General features: G+C 36.0%; 1 protein-coding gene across 9 annotated transcripts in view; it reads left to right on the plus strand.

Moving 5' to 3' along the window:
* Positions 1-12,479: 12,479 nt before the first annotated feature.
* Positions 12,480-14,581, plus strand: part of LOC102692904 (melanophilin) — a 46,487-nt gene continuing 44,385 nt past the window's right edge. For all 9 annotated transcript variants that reach the window (XM_015358782.2, XM_015358785.2, XM_069196352.1 and 6 more), the window contains exon 1: positions 12,480-12,568. The gene's annotated coding sequence lies outside the window, so the exon portion shown is untranslated. The remainder of the gene's footprint in view (positions 12,569-14,581) is intronic.

Consider the following 14,581-nt stretch of genomic DNA (forward strand, 5'->3'; position numbering starts at 1 on the left):
ATTAACACACACGAAGAAATATGTGCTAAATATACAAGACTTTTAACATGAAAAATATTGAATTTTGTGTTCATACATGTCTGTTCCAATAATTAGTGTCCATTTTATTCAAACACTAAATCTTTGTTTCAAACAAGAGAGGTTTAAAACCTTAAATCAAAACCTCTTTCATATCCATCCAGAGTTTCCATGCTATTTAACCACAGCTGATTTGCAAATGTCTTTATTACAGCTGAAAAGAGGAAAAGTACACCTAATTTACTTTCAATCATTCAAATGATTCATATGCAAAATGCAAGAGTTTTAAAATTTAAGTACAGCAATTTAAGTCTCTTGCTTGGCATTTTATGTGATTACTGTTCTTTATTTCTGAGACTCCTGTTTTACTTAAACAAGGACGTAGAAAACACACAATGATGGTGACATTTAGAAACAGAAGTCTTGAAAAACATATTGTTTTGTTAACTTTTACAGACATTTTTCAGAAAAACACCTTCAACCGGTACTTTGGATAGTGTTACCCAAAGAAAATACAACCAAATAAGCATGTATCCAAGTGTTATTTCTTAATTGCTGAACTATTATGTTTTTGTTTTGACAATACTTTATAATTACAACAATTTCAGTGGGTGTGTAGAATTGCTTCCTTTAATCTGCTGCAAGATACCAACTATGTACATAAACATTGAATGTTTTACTCTCTTTCAAATGGATCTGTATCAGCCAAGAATTGGTTTCCTAATTATTGCTACAAAACAGGAAACAGAGCCTTTTCCTGGGCTTTAACGGGGGTTAGAAAACATACTGTACACACAGATATGAATCAAAGAATCTTTCATAGCTCCAGTTAATGGCTTTGTGGGAATTTGCCAGCTTTGTTCACTGCCATATACTGTACAGTACCATATTGCCATATCTATATTTTCAGTTTCAGTTAATGACAGTATATACTTAAATGTATTTTAGAATGCATTGCATGTACTGTCGAAGATGATTCCTTGTTTCAAGATAAATGTTAACCTTGTCTTCAACGGATGAGTGTACAATGTTTAAGAAGCAGACTGAACAAACACTTATAGTACATGGTATTTACTGATATAACTATATACTGTATACAGTATATTCCTGGGCTTCTGATTTTCTATAGCAATGTTCCTTACCTACAGTATATACCTACCTGCTCTTCCATTCACCTTCATCTCTTGTAACAAAAGTGTAATGTGTACCACCTTTAAACCAGATTGCCCAGGGTCATATCATACCTTACTGTGGTGCAGTAGCATCAGTAGCTGTAGCAAGTATTCAGTATTGTAGGAGAATGCCAGACCTAATAATGTCCAACTAAACCCAATACGTTGTAGTTTGGATGGTACTGTACCTAGTACAAAATGAATAACTTTTACAACAAGGAAAAAGGTCGCTGTCTAGGATTTAGTTCTCTGAATATACTGTACTATACATTTGATGATGAGAAGTGTATTCACAGACATTTATATAAGCAGTACTGTGCAGTTTAACTTCAAAAGTTAATATTTTAAATAAAAGAATATAATACATATCACTCCATTTCTGTTTACTTTCTCTTAATGCTTTAACAATTTGAGTCAAGAAACTTGGAGACTATTGGACTGGAACAAAGATTTTTGGTTTTCTTGGTATATTTTATTACCCCTGTTTAAACTGCAATAAATGTCATTCTTACAGAGTCATGTGTATTTCTAAGTTTTCTGAATTCAAATAAACTATTGTCCAAAGTTTTTAAGGTAAAGTTTAACTCAGACAAAGCTACAGTAAATCTGCAGAGTATAATTCTGTTCTTATCGCCTTTTCAGAGTCCACATCTGAGTTAAAAAATCGGCTATATAAATTTAGGAAAATTGTAGTGATAAAACATGCTCTGTTCCAAAGATTACATTCCTTTCCAATTCTGTAATGTGTCTGTGTACCAGACCTCATTAGAAATCTGTCCCAAAAGTCATGTAACTAGTATCAGGTTTCCAGTAACCTTAAAAAACAACTTGTTTAAAAAATGTATTTGTTGAAAAGAAAGAAAAAAAGAAAAATTATATTTCGTTTCCAAAAATAATTATAAAAGCTGTAAAAATCCACTTGCTAGTGTGACAAAAAATGACTTAATTCAGCATGCATTTGTTATTGTATATGAGTGAAAAATTAGATACAGGATGTCCAGTATATGCATAATAATTATAAGATACTAAGCTACGGTACCTTTGCTTTTAAAAAAATCTGTTAAAGTGGAGATTACAATTTCTTACAGCATGCACATGCACACCATTTTTCGAAACAGAAGTGAAGCCAAATGTCCCATAAATGTCAATGGGCTGCCAGATTTATTAGAATTTTGCTGATAAACCTTATGCTCTAGTATTTTAATTTAATCCCTCATAAAAGTCTTCTAGGCTTTCTGGCATTGCTTTCATTTCTGTAGGAAAAATACAGGCTTCTTTTTTGGCTGTAGTTTCTTTGACCAAACAAGAAGAAGAAAATAAAACAACCAATACAAAAGAACACATCCAAATAACTCTCAAACTAAAAAAAGAAAAATTCAATAAGCTTTGAGTTAGTAAGATATGGTGTTAAGAGAAAACCAAATATTAAGGAGAAAAGCCACAGACAAAAGATACAGTTAGTCTAACTACATAACCAGCACCCAGAGAGAGTGAGATTCCACGTGAGGGAGAGGAACAGATAGGTTAGGCTCTGAGTTGGACTGGCCACTCCCCTGGACAAATAGGAAGTTGTAAAAGACCAGCCAGAACAAAAAATGAATAGTCTGCATCTACTGTGGGAGTGAGAGTTCCAATGGATGGTCTATGTAGCACAGAGAGGTATCCCTCAGCATATCAAATCAGCTGGTATAGTTAGAAGTGAAGAGTGATGGGCTGTGTGCAAAGTTCAGGTGCTTGGGGAGGACAAGGATTGAAGAGTTTCAAGTGGAAAGCTGATTGTGCTAAAATAATTAGATCATCTTAGAAATTTAAAGCATGTGGTTGGGTGACATTATGTTGGGGTAGAATATCCAGTGCCGGATCAGATTAGTGAATGGTCATTAGTGACAATTTATAGCTAATGATTGAGTTAACCTCCGAGAAGAACAACATAAACACAGGAAAATGCAGACTTCCCTGAGAAGAGACCAACACAAGAGCTTAGAGCCCAGAGGAAGACTGCTCCTGAGAAATTGTAGCACTAAAAACCTTCAAAATGAAGGTGATACACTGACAGGGCTGTGGTTATCCAAATGAATGTTCCAGTGTTACATAAGGCTTACAGTACAAAGGTATCTGACGATGTTGGCACAGGCAAAATGTAACTCTACTGAATTCCTTCTCATAAAGGTAATCTAGACAAATATCATTTGAAGGTACAATATTTCAGCCTTCAGATTTTTAGCTGTAGCTGGAACTGTCAGAAAACATTCTGAAAACTGAAGAGTATTGGGTATTTGGGACTTTCTACTGAGCAGAAGTAATCAGCGATTCATTGGCATAGTCCCAAAATTCACATTCAAAAGCACATTAGTCGCATATATTGGCATAATGAATGAATAGTTCAAAATGAATGGTCAGCAATCTCAAATCAACTGCTCATTGGGCACATACAGTATAATGCTATTTAAATTTTAAATTAAGAACAGAATGATTTAGTCATTAAGTAGCGTTATTCCTTGGGATAACAAAATACCGAGCTCAAGTAATGTAATGTAATACAGTAAAAATGACAGATACTCAGTGTTTGGTATTTTAATTAAAGTCATCATTCCAAAGTTAGTTAAGAATCTGTATGAACAGCCATGTTGTAATGCAATAACATAAAGTGCAAGTTATGACCATGCTCCATCAGATTAATATAATTTAGCAGCCTAGTCTAGCAAAACCAGGAAACTAATGTGTGGAGGCTGCTTAAACAAATACAGTACATCTGTCATCAGGTGGGAGGGTAAAGTGGTGTCCCATGGCACCCTATAGAAGAAAAAAACAAGGAGTGCTTAAGATAGATATCAGATTCCTTCCAATTTGGTTTTTCCAAACAATTGGCAGAAGCAAAGTATTCCATACTCCCTTTCCCTGTAGGACATCATTAATCTTCAATACAAATGTGCAAAATTACTAAGGCCCAGCTGCACTAAGAAAGGCCAGCTACAGTATAGTGCAAACATGTGCAATATGTGATTGAGTAGCGTCTCGTTGCAAAGTAGAGAATTGCAAAGAAAATACGTTAATGAGAAAAGACTTAGGATATCTAAACTCCATTATAACACTTTACTGAGTGAACACTGAATGATTTGTGCAACATATTTCCAAATAAATAGTTATTAGCAACTTCAGTTTATGTCCTGTGCTGCCTCAGCAGGATCATAGGCTATTTTTGTGATGAGGAGTTGCAAATTCCACGCCTCTTCCTTCAGATGGTTATGAATCCAGCTGTTCTTGATAAAAGTTAAGTTGACTAACCCAGAATACCTGACTACAGCATTTGTAATTCTTAAATTGTATTCCAAATGCACATTGATAGAACGTTTGTGTTTCCTTTTTCTAACCAAATGCTCACTATGAGAGGGTGGTTTAGTGGCTCCTGTGTACAATCATCTGTTCCCAATATTTTGGGGATAAACCAGAAATGTCAAGGAAATTGCTCTTCAATATTTGTAGCATAAGCACCAGCCCCATGGATACTATTTTGGTGTGTGCTCAAGCTCTCCCAATATTTCTTGAGCAGATAAGTTATTAAAGCAAGAGGAAATGTGTTCTGAAAGCTGCTTTCTGATATTGGATGGATAGAATGTGTTTTGACTTAGTATGCATTTGGAAAAATGCCACAGAACTGCCTATACTGAATGTAAATGGAAGGGTGTACATGGAATAGTTAGCACAGTATCAAAGGCAGGACAATAGGAACAGCTGATTAACACCAGTAATAATAATTGCTTACACTTATATAGCGCTTTTCTGTAATGGGGTAATGGGGACTCCCCTCCACCACCACCAATGTGCAGCATCCACCTGGATGATGCGACAGCAGCCATAGTGCGCCAGAACGCTCACCACACATCAGCTATCAGTGGGGAGGAGAGCAGAGCAATGTAGCCAATTCGTAGAGAGGGATTATTAGGAGGCCATGATTGGTAAGGGCCAATTGGAAATTTGGCCAGGACACCAGGGTTACACCCCTACTTTTTGAGAAGCACCCTGGGATTTTTAATGACCACAGAGAGTCAGGACCTCAGTTTTACGTCTCATCCGAAGGACGGCACCTGTTTACAGTATAGTGTCCCCGTCACTATACTGGGGCATTAGGACCCACATGGACCGCAGGGTGAGCGCCCCCTGCTGGCCCCACTAACACCTCTTCCAGCAGCAACCTTAGTTTTTCCCTGGAGGTCTCCCATCCAGGTACTGACCAGGCTCACACCTGTTTAGCTTCAGTGGGTTACCAGTTGTGAGTTGCAGGGTGATATGGCTGCTGGCTATAATGATAATGATCATCACCATCTTTAAATTACAGCACCTTCGCTGGTACATTATCCCAAGGATCTATAAAATAAAACAAAAGAGACAGGTATACAAACATTTTAGCAGGAACATTCACAGATTTAAAAGCTAGCCTACAAAAGTGAGTTTTAGGTCAGAAATTGAAAGTCCTGACTGACTTGCAAGATCTGACACTGGCTAGAAGATAAAACTCACTGTCTTGGAGTAACAGGACAGAAAACATGGTCTCAGTGTTTGGAGAACTGAGGAACTGAAAGAAAGCTGAGGAGTGCATTTGTTTAGGTGTATAAAAAGTAAAGTTTTAGTTTTTAGATGTAGCTCTTATGCCTGGCCTGAGTCAAACACCACCTGGAGCTATGAGAAAGTGATTTGGGCAGATTTTCTTGCCACCTGCTCCCACTTTAGGGGTAATTACCTCTTCAGCAGCAAGGATACTTAAGTCCTGCCTTGCACACAGTAAGGCGCTCTATCTTGCTCCTTGCACGAAGTAGCCTCCTAGCAATACTTCAGGAACTCAATCAGTCTGAATCAGTCTGACTCCTCAGTCCTGATCTCAAGACAGAACCTGTTGGCCAGCTGGATCCCGCTGTGTCTCCTAGTGGATATGCTGTACGTACACAAGCTGTATCCTTAGCAACCAGCCTGACCTGCTTGACTGCTCAGCTTCCCTGTTCTGTTCTGCCTGGCTGCACCAAGCGTTCCCTGCTCTATCTGCTTTCGGCCCACCTGCCCAGCTCATCCCCTGTTTTGCTCATCAGCCCAGCACAACCCCAGCACTCACATGTCAGCCTAGCTTCACCAGGACATAGTGAGAAGATTCTTCAGCCTGTCATACCGACACAATTTTCTCTGGGTCAATGCTCAAAGCAAATAATACCCATGCTTTTACATTAATTCTGGTTAAAATCTGAATGCAGTGACATACACTACCGATGAATTTTACAGTTTTACATTAATAAAACTTGCATAATCCTTTAATACCTATGGGCCTATGTATCATAATGAATACACTGTCCCCCGTCTCTCCCAAAAGCTGTTGTTATGGAAACCCTATTGAATTTCCTTCAGCATGCTGTTACACAGACATCAGTTTAAATCAGAATAAAATATTTTGATTTTTATCCAGACAAAGCAAATAGTTGCCACGATTTAGAAAAGGCATCTCCAGCTGTTTGTTGCAAATGGAAGATAATTCAGGGAAATGGTGCTTTTCTACACTTACGCTAAGAGTTGAGAAGCATAGAAATGAGTATAACAATCACTTGTTGAACGTATTAATTTTTTAGCTTTTGAGATGTAGTCATAAAATACATGCATGCACGACTGCCCAATTTGTGCTAACTATGTCAAAGCCAGCAAACTCAAAATCACAGGCCTTTCTATGTCTTCCTTTTGCAGACACAGCTGTGCTGGCCTACACTGTGCACACAAAGAGTGGAGATTTGTGTATCACTAAGTATACTTAAACAGCTTCAGTGGTGCAATTGGAGAACAGTGGTACAGATCTTAGACACTCCTCAAATCTGGGCAGATTCATGGACAATGAAATTCATTGTTGATATGTCCAAAGTACTGCAAGACTATACATTTGACATTAAACGGGAGATTCTAGTATGAGAATGATCTGCAGTGCTGTAGGTAATGCTGAATACTCTCTTTCTTCAATTAGATACTGGGGGGATTCATACAAAACTCAACAAAATGGCTGAACATGTAAATAAAAATGTACAGTTTAAAACACAAAGATGTTAAAAAACATAATTGCTCTTCACTTGCTCCCACTCTTCGCTTTTTTCTGCAGTTCATTAACAGAATTGTCATCTGCCACAGTTCAGACTTCATTTCTTCTTACTCCATACTCTCACTTTGTCACTGGATCATATCTGGACCTACAGTATCAACTGTTTCTTAAATCCTATCCCCACATGATCACTATAGTAGTTGCTATTTAGACTTTAAAAACTTTTCGGTGCTGATTAATTAAATTATTTAAAGGTTCTATTTCCTCTATAATAATTTTTCTCAAGTTATATATATTTTTTAGTTGAACACCCTTTTAAAGCTTTACAGTGTCCTTCACAAAGTAATCCAACAAGGAACAAATAAAATACATATTGCTGCCTAAACATTTTCATTTCCATTTCAAAATGATCCACACTGCTTATAATCTATACAATACGACATTAGTACTGTACATAAAGTGTTATTCAGACCAGACCTTATTTATAACTCTAACATACAGTATATTCCTATAAAAACAGTTCCACTGCAACCACTAGGGGGAGAACTAATCCAACTAACACAGATTCTGTATTCTAATCCAACAAAAGGTTGAACCTGGAAAACTATTTTGATGCATTTGCATCCTGATAATAAATGTTTTTTTTTGTCTCTTACAGTGTAATGGATAATTGTTGTAATCATTGCTTCTAGACTAAATATATGTGTGCAATAATAGCCAAAATTTCTTTGTGAGAAGGACTTCAATTGAATAAGATTACATTTTACAATTAAATGTAGTCCTTTGCTTTCTTGCCAGTGCTTCTCCATAATTTTCCATAATTTTCATTATATCTAAACGGTTATTTTTATGATGCTCACAATTTACACTGAATTTATTAAATTGTAAACCAGGGTTCTCAGTCTGTGGTTTAAAGCTCCTTTTTTGCTGGTTTCAGTAACTACTGGTTTTTGGTCACTAATTATTATTCCTTTATGTGGCTACACTGCTGCACATTTTGTTAATATTTTGTTATATACAAGAGCTGCCTTCTAAGGTTCTTTTTATGCTTTAAAATATTGACAGATTTTATACTTTATGAAAACAGCATAAATGATCATGCTTAATTCAAAAGCTGTCTTCTATGATGCAGAGCACAAGACAAACAGTATGCAAAGTATTTTCTGTCTGCTTATTGACAGCTTTGTATTATGAACCTTGGGCTTTACTGTGACATGTTAACTCTGAATTCATAACCAGTGACTTAATATAGATCAGAAGAGTGGAATAGCTATAATGGTTCAGATTTTGATGTGAGTGTGAAATTAAAAAAAAAATTGGGGGAGTGGAAACAAAATGTGCCTTAAACATGGTCTATATAATCACACTTAATTGGATAACTGCTTCCAGAGGGATTAATCTTCTGACTGAAAATGCAAATGAGAGAGGACATGAACCATCATAGACTGTTCCGACAAAACATCTCTGCATTTGTGGCACAAAAACACCCGAGATATGACATTGACATGACCACTTTGACTGAACCTGATGAGTTTGAGAAGAGCAAGTCAAGGAAGGCAGAGGTGGATATACCTTCTTCTGAAAGGGGAAATTGGATATAGAACATCAAATTCATGGAAGCTGATTTGCCAATAGGAATGAATCCATCAACCATCTTAATGGGAGCCCCAGAAAAGGCTACTTGAGAAAGATTTCAATGTCTATGTACAGTAGGCACATTGTTTTCATTTTCACACACTGTAAGGAAGCAATGCAAAAGGCAAACAGAATGTTGGGATTTATACTTAAAAGTGTAGACCTTAAATTGAGGAATGTTAAGTTAAAACAATACAGTGCACTAGTTAGACTTTATTTAGAATATTGTGTGCAATTTTGTCCACTATAACACAAAATAGATATTGATATTATGGAATCGGTCCAGAGAATAGGAACCAGATGCTGACAGGCTGACAGAATTGAATCTTCTTAGTCTTCAACAGACAAAAACATTCTCAAAGACACTGTCAAAGTTAACCTAATGGACTGCTTCAGAATCACCAGTGAAACAGGAACCAGAGGACTTACATGGAAACTACAGGAAAATGTGTGTAAAAGTGAGTTCACATGGTAGAGTACCTTTTCTTTACACAAACGTTTCTGGGAGCCTGAAACAGGCTATCCAGGCATGTTGTTGAAGCTGATACTTGTGCTTCTTTCAGGAAATGGCTGGATAAAATCTTCAGGTGAATAAGTTACTAAAAACGTAACAGGTTAGATGGGCTGAATGGCCTCCTCTCGCTTGATAACACTCATATTCTTATGTCCTGCTAACCGTGACAGATCACATCCATCACATGGCTTGAAAAATAAAGCAGAAAGGCAATCAAACAAAAAGCTCTTTATACATTACAGACTGAGCTGCCAAAGGCATGGTAATCCTGACAGAAGTTTTTTTTGTGTGCTAATGTTTTGCATGTAGACAAAGTTAAATTCAAACTAACTAGAAAATAATAAAATGTAATTTACCCTGTTGAAGCAGATGGGAAATGTTATTATTTACAGGGTATTCCTTACCATGACTTAAAGATGTACGTGCTTTTCCTTAAACCGCTTGCTAATACATGTTTAGGGCTTTTTTCTGAAAATAAATGTTTTCAATAATCTATAGTGATACTGCTCTTCTAAGGTTTTGCCTACTGTACAGAAGAAAAAAAATACTGATTGATCTCTACCATCGGTTCTGGAGAGTTTCAATTCTTTTAATTTGAGAAATGTTTAAAAAATATAATTTCCCAGTACTGCAATGGACAGCAGTCAAGGGTGTGTCCTTGTTGCTTGCTCCACTAGATTCCAGCTCCCCCGCGGCCCTGTGTTGGTTGAAGCAGTTATAAAATGGATGGATGGATTATTTTCCAGTTATTAAGACAATTGGTTCAGTTAAGTAGCTGAGAGCTTGGTTTGAAAGAAAAACAAACAACACTAAGGTTCTCCAAGACTTGGATGTGAGATCTCCCTTAAAAGGCTTTATCATAGTATATACAGTATATGCATAGTAGTTTTACTGCTTTTCCATGGTTTACCTGCTAATACTAAGCATTTACTATGCTTTACTATGACTCCCAGCATTTATCATGCCTTACCATACTCTGTCAAGCTTTTACCATAATTTCTACTCCCTCTCTTTTTGTCACCATATATATTTTGTGCTGATAAGGGACCAGGTAAAATAAGTGTAGAGAAACCCTTTTCTATTAAATTTCCAATGTTTTCTGATTTATTAACATTAAATGCATTATTGCTCTCGAAGCAAGACAGGTGTGTGCACAGAAAGAGCTAGAAAGGAAAACTATTCAAGCAAACTGTAGGGGCATCCAAAAGCATAACCATGATCTTTGCTTTAAAAATCACCCTCCTTTCACCAAATGACTTCAGATTTGTACTAAACGCCGACTGCTGATTTAAAACAGTGCTAATCTTGGAGTCTGAGTAGCAAGAAAATCAGACCTCTTATTTACCTTATTTAGAATTCAGGATCCAAACAGGGAAAACTAAAGCCAGATAATGTATCCTTCATATGCACAACACACAGAGCAGAGTTGGTACCACTGACTAACAGATTAGTTCTACTTTTCCTATCCTGTACAGTACATACTGTGTACTAGTACTACATGCTTAATAAATACTAGTGCAGAGATCGAAAAAATGTCATTTTCATTTGGAAGATTAGCTTTTTCACAGCAGAAAAAAAATGGAATCACTTCTTGCAGAGAGCACATGACAGGCACATTGACTCAGATTTTCCTCATAACACGAACAGTCGAAGTAAAGTGTTTCATTCACGTCTTTAAAGAATATTCTGTGTCTGAATTTTCACAGCATTGAAAGTTAAGTTAAGTTTATAAACTAATTATAAAATAGAGGACGGTAGATAAGATGTTGTTGACACATGGAAAAGAAGCTGTTTGTTCGAAGTTCTTCTGGCTCAAACTGCCCAAGCACAAATAGCTTGTTTTGCTGGAATCCGATGAACAATTAATTGGGCTCTTTACATAATGCTGAAAGGCATTTTAAAATCCTCATGTCTGTCGTCAGAACAAAACAAAGTTGAGAAGTAGTTAGTTTCTAGGTCAGTGTTTTCCACATGTATGGCCTATGGACATCGTCCAGAAGATCTCTTAAAGATGAAAGTGCCCAAATTCAGCAATGAATCCTCCCTGCTTTACACCAGGGCTAAAACAATTGCATTCCTCATGGCTTCCTCTTAAAGTCTGTTATGACTTCAGTGTGCTAATTCTGTCTGTTCAACAGTTTGGACAAACCATGATTAAGATGGTGCAGACCAGGCATGATTTGAATTAGTTTGCTTTGCTGGTTTTACGCGCCTGCCTGAATTGACAACCTGGCTGTGAGGATGAGGATGTCAGAGCCCTAACTTTTTATGAGGGATGATCCCAGGAGCTCCTGCAAGATTTAATGATGATATTTACAGTATGTATACTGTAAATGGAAGTAGTCAAGACAAAGTTTGGACCTCCTCCTGAGCTTTTATTGAAAACGCCCATTAATCAGAGCAAAATATATAATTAACCATAAAGAAAAAACACAATATAGTCTTTCCACATACATTATTTATTTAGAAATATTTTATTGTGAATTACCTTTTATAAACATCTACCTGAGTGGTTAACACTAGCACTACAGTGAAACACTTAGAGGTTAACTCTAAGTGTTAGTATAGCTTAGATTTATGACCTACACTAATGTGAGAACACATGTTCATACAAATATATTGTGTCCTTAAATAAGATTAACACGTACTGTACTAGTGCTGGTACAAGTAACTATTAAATCTCCCACATACTGTAGCTCTGGGACTCCAGAAAAATATTTTTATTCTTCAAAACTCCTTATGGATCGTAACAAATACAGTAGTCTTCAGAACACTTTTGGGATTCCCAAAGGGAAAAAGCTGAAGAAAACTTTTCTTAGAAATAATAAAGAATTCAGAAAAGGAGTCTTGCTGGCATCGTGTAAAGGTTTTAGGTCACCAAATATGTGGGCGTCCTGTACTATTTTGATATACCTGTACAACAAATTATTTGCATCCGTGAGCTAAAAAGTCTTTAGTTTTCTATAAATATGTTCCGTAAACAGCCATGTTAACTAACCTTGTGATATGAAATGACCCGTTGTGAAAGTGCAAAGGGGGCGGAGATTGGATACCCCCCTTAGTTAACTTAGCATGTGATTAATTTACTTAAACCCTTTTACAGTTTTGCTGTCAAACTCTCCAGGGATTAAAGCTCGTAACAGCACAGTCAGGGTACAGGTGAAGGTAAATATTAACATTTTAAAAACTGGTTAATTTTCGGCTCTTCTCTTTACATTTGCGTCGATAATGCAGAAAATGTATTTTAAAAATCAATAACTGTTTTATTTTCCCTCAGCTGATATCTTGACGTTTGAATTTAAACAGAATAAAACTGAGGTTGAGGTTTTCTTTACAATGCAGTATATCTTATAACAGTACACAACAAATGCATACAAATGAATGATAAAAGTCAACAACTGGAATAAAAAGTAAATTGTTGTTGTTGCCAGAAATACCAGTAAATAAAACAAGTAAGGCGCATTTTATATTGCAATTCTGAACGTAATGGCAAGATATTAGTTAGCTACTGGCATACCACTACACAGTTCTTTTTCACGTAGATGGTGATACATCCTAAACCACCCTTTTTGTGCAAATAGGACTTTTGCATAACAGGTCTGATGTAAAGATGGTGTGTCACCCGGATTCAGAAAGGGCGTGCTTCTTTTAATATGATGCTGTTGCCTTTGCATAAAGTTTTTTTTTAACTGTAGCGTTAATTATTGTTTCCTTGCTGAAATAACAATATATCAACAATTGTACACTGCGTGGTTTGTATGAGGATGTTAGATCATATTTTAGTGTTATAGTGTTAGTATACTGTATATATAATGATAACACTTAAACGTGTGAATATTTTTTGGCCAAAAACATTTTGTCATTATAAAACAAATGAGCATTATGAAGCATTGTACAAAAGCCAATTTCCCTGCTGAATTGGATTCTTAAAGTTATCTTTAAAAGATAAATAGCAAAAGAGTTTTAGACAAAATGTAAATATTTAACATCTTAACATCTTTTTATACATAGTTAATAGCATTCCATATCCACTTATTCAACCTTAATGCACAGGTTCTTCTGTCTTTAATGACGAGAAAAAGAGAATATGTCGTACAGTATATATTCTCTTTTTCTCGACAAACTGTTGTTAATTCTTCTGACGTCCTTGCTGGATATGTGCTGCTTAGTGTACCTAGTCTTATTCCGTCTAATATTTAAAAAAAATATATTTAAAATACTATTTTGAATATCTGCGAATTATTCCCTTTACCTTCGCACGAGATTTTAACTTTGTATCGTATCCTGATGCTACCCATTTCGTTTGTCCGTTTTTACTATAATTTCACTTAAATGTTGTGCATTTTAAGTAAATTGAATTTAACTTGACTACGATTTGTTAGCCTTAGAGTTAGACTTAGGCAACTGTCATTGATTTGCAAGGGCGCACTTTAAAAAGAATATGGTCTATAAAGGAATTTACCGATACTAGTACAGTAGGCGTCGATGTAAGTAGCCAACTCGTTTTAATCTCAAGAGATCCAAGGTGCTTAAATATCTCACACCCTCAAGATTGTACACACACAAAGTGCCAATCCTTGTTTTACCTTTACTCGTAATCAAAATATTAGTCAACAGGGCGTGCCGTTTTCTTTTTCAAATAGCATTATAGGAATATTGATCACGGGTTTTGTATTACAGGGAGAAAGTTTCGGTAAACGTGAAGTTAGCGCTTTGCATTGACTACACGACGTAATAGTGAACCTACTGTAGTTGGTCACTAATACGACTGTATTATGTCATGCAGTTTTGTCACAATTTCAAAGTAAATTTATTAACAAATCCCCTTGTTTATGATGTTTTTTTGACGAGTATAATTATCCTTTGGATTTGGCATTTTATCAAAATTTTGATGTTAAAATAGTATACTGTTCATACAAAATATTTTCATTTTTTTTGTTATTTTTATTTTGTATCATTTGTAACGGGAAAACGTAATGGCCTTTCAACATAAGGCCCCATTCAGAAAACAAATACTAGTTTATATAAATACACAAAGAAAGATGGATAATTTATAAGCAGTAGGGATAATATTTTCGCTCTATAGTTGGTTTCTTTACAAGATGGAAGTTTGACTGCTTATTGTGGGTGGAGTAAACATGTCCCTCCAGTAAATCCTGACCTGCAGGTCATGAATTC

This window comes from Lepisosteus oculatus, chromosome 12 (assembly GCF_040954835.1).
Source record: "Lepisosteus oculatus isolate fLepOcu1 chromosome 12, fLepOcu1.hap2, whole genome shotgun sequence".
NCBI lineage: Eukaryota > Metazoa > Chordata > Actinopteri > Semionotiformes > Lepisosteidae > Lepisosteus > Lepisosteus oculatus.